The sequence below is a fragment of the Stylophora pistillata genome, chromosome 6, assembly GCF_964205215.1.
Source record: "Stylophora pistillata chromosome 6, jaStyPist1.2, whole genome shotgun sequence".
Lineage (NCBI taxonomy): Eukaryota > Metazoa > Cnidaria > Anthozoa > Scleractinia > Pocilloporidae > Stylophora > Stylophora pistillata.
In genome coordinates this window covers 27,407,360-27,412,201 of record NC_142524.1, presented here as the reverse complement: position 1 = coordinate 27,412,201, position 4,842 = coordinate 27,407,360, and positions in this window count along the sequence as shown.

The window sequence follows — 4,842 nt, the reverse complement described above, 5'->3', positions numbered from 1 at the left end:
AGTCCTGAGAAGGACTGTTGTCGGTGGCAGTGACTGACGTTTCGACAACCTGTGCGGAAGTCATCATCAGAGTCAAGTGAATGATTGTTGTCAGTAGAATGTTCTTATTCCAGTTCGTGTGAAATGATCGGTTGGTTTTGCCGTGATGTTATTGGCTGTAAGACTCAAGTGACGTAAGTCGATCGTGATTGGTCTGTTTCGGTCTGTCGGTAAAGCTAGGTTGTTCTTTTTCGGTCGTTTGTGATGTTTATGTCGTGAATGAGTCGTTTGTATGGAGCGGGTAGTTGTTGACATCTGTTTAGGGGAGTCTGTTCTAAGTTAGTAAACCAGCTTTTCATTCACGACATAAACATCACAAACGACCGAAAAAGAACAACCTAGCTTTACCGACAGACCGAAACAGACCAATCACGATCGACTTACGTCACTTGAGTCTTACAGCCAATAACATCACGGCAAAACCAACCGATCATTTCACACGAACTGGAATAAGAACATTCTACTGACAACAATCATTCACTTGACTCTGATGATGACTTCCGCACAGGTTGTCGAAACGTCAGTCACTGCCACCGACAACAGTCCTTCTCAGGACTGCACTCACCCGGACGATCAGACTACACCTTCACATGTTACCCCTGGGTTCAAACCATTTACTGCCTCTTTACTATGTCCACACACTGCTATAACTTGTTTTAGATACTCTTTGAGCCACCTACACCTCACCCAAAGCTACTTTATATCGTGTTCTTTTTTTTCTTTTATATCCATTGTATCCTTCACAGAAAAATATTTCACATTACAAATCAATTCGCCGTCGTCGTTAATGAAGTAAACCTGAGAGACGTTGGTTTCTTTCGTAAGCTGTTGTCTGGTGTCTGGTCTTGTCACGCCTTCAAAGAGCGCGTTTCGTGACAAGACCAAACAAAGTGAAGGGGGGAGGGGGGGAAAGTAGGTTAGACAAACATTCGATGCAGACCACCTTACGAGTGTGTTGACATGTAAGGCATATTAAAGAACTACCATGGATTGTATGGCGCTCACAAATAAAGCATAGAGAAATTAAATTTTCAACGCTTCGTGGTCTCAAAAGTCTCAATCCAGTGTAGCGCTTTTTTGTCCCTATGATCCGTGTAAGACTTTTTTTTTTTTTACAGAGACAGGAAGAGAAGTTTCCCCCCCCCCCCTTGTGAATAAAGCCAACGGTCGAAAGTGTTTCAGTGAATAGGCGTTTATTTTACAAAGTGCAAAGGGTTCGGAGAGGCAAAAGATGTCAAGCTTCGGAGTATTAAAGATTACGATTCACCTCATTGAGGAAATCAGACCACGATGCATCAAAAATTTTATAATTCGTTACTTTATCTGTAATCGCCAAACTACACCCCCGTGGTTCTTTGTGTGTTACATATCGACACTCTCATAGGGCGGTTTACCTGTGCATGTAGTTCATTCCTACTCGAATCAAACCAAACCACCTGCTCCAGCCAAGCCAAACGATATAATAATCATGCTTAATTAGCGTCATGGCAGTCTCGATCATAATACCTCACTTTATTTCTTCACTGCATCGCTTGTTTTCTGACCGCTTACTTTGTTGAAATGAGGCCATTCTAGCAAGTTTCCCATTTCTAGGTTTTCAACTCGCTAGAGAGGAGTTCTTTGTATCGAGAGTGATTTTACAGAATTTTTTCCCTTTCTAGGAGAAGTTTAAAATATTCCCATACAAACTTTTATAATTTCACCAGGACGCTTATTGCACAGAAAGAACATCTCTCGGCAGGAGCTTAGGCGGCATGTGACCAAACCTTCGAAAACTCCATCGCAGGAAAGACGCACTGAATTTGTGCTACGTCAAGTTTGGGATAAATTCATGAGGCTCTTGAAAAGTTGCGCAGCCTCATTTTGAAATGCTTTAAAAACTCATTAAAAACACTCTGCATAAGAAATCAATTTGGCACCAGACTCCCCACTCTGCTGGTGTGAAACTCGTCCATAATAGCTGGCAGAAACACACCAAACCCTTGACCAATAGCCACTACAAGGACTTGAGATATGGGAGCACATGAACAGACTACATTAGACCAGAGACTGTCCTGCGTCCTATCTCCTTGACCTGCCTATCGTCCTGACTTGCGTCCTATCTCCTTGACGCCCGCCATCTCTAAGGTTGCGGAAGATTTTGTGGTACTCAGATACGTCAGTCCAGCGGTGTTGCAGATCATAGACCCGAACCAATATGGTGGTATTCCAAGATACTCCACCTTGTACGCTCTGATTTCCAAGGTACATAACTGGTCACAAGCCACTGATGCCACAGGCGCAGCTGTTAGAGTGGTATTTTTCGACTATCGTAAGGATTTTGATCTTATTGATCACAATTTGCTGGCCAGAAAGATCAAAGCCTTGGACATGCCACGGTGGGTTCGCGTCTGGGTGCTGGATTTTCTGTCAGACAGGAAACAACGTGTCAGGTTGTCATCAGACTGCAGGTCAGAATGGGGCTCAGTCCCCGCCGGGGTACCACAGGGGACCAAGCTTGGTCCCTGGTTGTTCTTATTAGTGATCAACGATCTTGAGGTCGACGCGCTCACTTGGAAGTATGTAGACGACACAACTATAGCCCAAACGATACCGCGAGGTTTGACCAGTGATGTCCAAAGCGCAGTTTCCGCTGTTGAGGCGTGGTCGATCGAAAATAGGATGGAACTGAACGCGGATAAATGCAAGGAGATGCGCATTGACTTTAAAAGGAACACCCACAATTTTCCACCAATTGTGATTAACGGCAAGGAACTATCAGTATCAAACAGTGTAAAAATCCTAGGAGTCACTATTAGCTCAGATTTAAAATGGAACGAACATATTTCAGAGTGCATTAAGAAAGCGAACAAGCGCCTTTATTTTATTGTTCTTCTAAAGCGCGCAAACGTTCCACTGAGCGACATTATAAATTTTTATTGCACCGTGATAAGATCTTTTTTTAGAGTACTGTGCACCAGTTTTCCATCACGCGCTCCCACAGTATCTTAGTGACGACATTGAACGAGTGCAAAAGAGAGCACTCTCCATCATTTGTCCTTATGCGTCATATTTCGAATGTTTGGCCAGGTTCGACTTAGTAACCTTGCACGCGAGACGCGTGGCTCTGTGTAGCAAGCTTTTCGAGTCTATCACGTCATGCCCGGATCACAAACTCGTGCCTGTCTTACCTCCTAAGAGAGAACACAGATATAATCCAAGACAATCCAGGTCTTATGCCATGCCCCGTACACATACAAATCGTTTTAAGAACACTTTTATTCCAAGTATGTGTACATAAATTTTTTTTTTTTTAGACTAGTTTGTACATATTCATATATAGAGAATTTTACGCATTTGTGGTTTTATTATAATTTCAATTGTATTTATTCCTAGTTCTAAGTAATTGTAACGCAATTCAGTCTGGGGACTGCCATGTTCGATATTCTAATAAACTATCTATCTATCTATCTATCTATCTATCTATCTATCTATCTATCTATCTATCACCTGCTTTCGTGGGCTCCGCCGCCCGCAATTAAACCTCATAACTTTAGCCGACAGGGAGTTGTGATATCTTGACCAGCTAAGTCCTAAACAACTTGGAGCTTCTTTGCTTCTCAGGCTGCGCGAAAAATGGGGAGAGAGCGAAAAGGTCAAAAGGATTTGCACTTTTTGCTCTCGCCCACCTTTCGCGCAGCTAGAAAGCAAAAAGCTCATCGTTGGTTAGGGAACGTTTGTTACACTAACCAACGATGGATGATGGATGTCCTCCCCTGGGAGGAGGGGGGTAGGATGGTTGAGAAGGTGAGAGCGATGGACTGAAGCGGCTGCCAGAGGCGCCTGATATGCTGACGTCTGTTCTCAACCTTAAACTGCACCCGTAATTCAGCCTTAGGCTGCAAGCGGTCAGAAATAAACTATATTACTATTACTAAGTTACACTAATTAGTGAAAACTAAAACCGACATTATCGCGCTGCATGGAACTCTAGGTGTAAGGCGCACGAAAAGAATTACTTTTTACCAGTACTCTTTGAGACATTGCTCACGACGTATTCGTCCACGAGTGGTATAAGGTTTGCTTGCAAAAGTCCACTTTCCTCTTTTTAATTTTTTTTTTTTCGAAAACGATGAGCGGGTGTTCTCCACATCTTCTCTCTTTTAGTCAAATCTACTTGACGAAGAATTCTGCTCTTGTCTATCTTGTTACATTTACAGAAAAAAGTCCATTCAACTGTTTTTTTAAATTTATAGTCAGAGCTCTCAATTTTATAAGTGTTTACCGGCTCTTGACTGCTTAGTCTCCTTACAGATCGTATATTATCCACAACATCTTTATAAGCCTACTGACATCATTTCGATTTAGTGTTTTTCATTCACTTTGTGACAATTTTTCAATTTCGGCGATTTCTGAACTGATGCTAAAAGAAATTCTTCCACCTCCCCCTTAAAAAAATTTACATAAATTAATTTTTTTGTAAAATAAGTAAACTTATTTTAAAATAAACAAATTTTAGGTGAAACTTTACTCTGCTGAGTTACCTAAGATTTAGCAGTTTGGAAAAGTCGCATATTGTCGCTAAAATATCAACTATTTTGAATTTAAAACAGTAACATCACTTCTCCGATACACAAAAATATTTAGTTCGCTATAATGACCAGTCCAGATACTCATTTTAGCACGTTCAAACACTTCTTTTAAATAAAAGGGTTAAATTCATTCATTGATTAGTACGGATGGCATCTTCGAATATCCTCAAAAAAAAGTCTCAAGCTAAGCGCTGTTAGAATGTATTGGAAACATGTTGGACAACAGCTATTT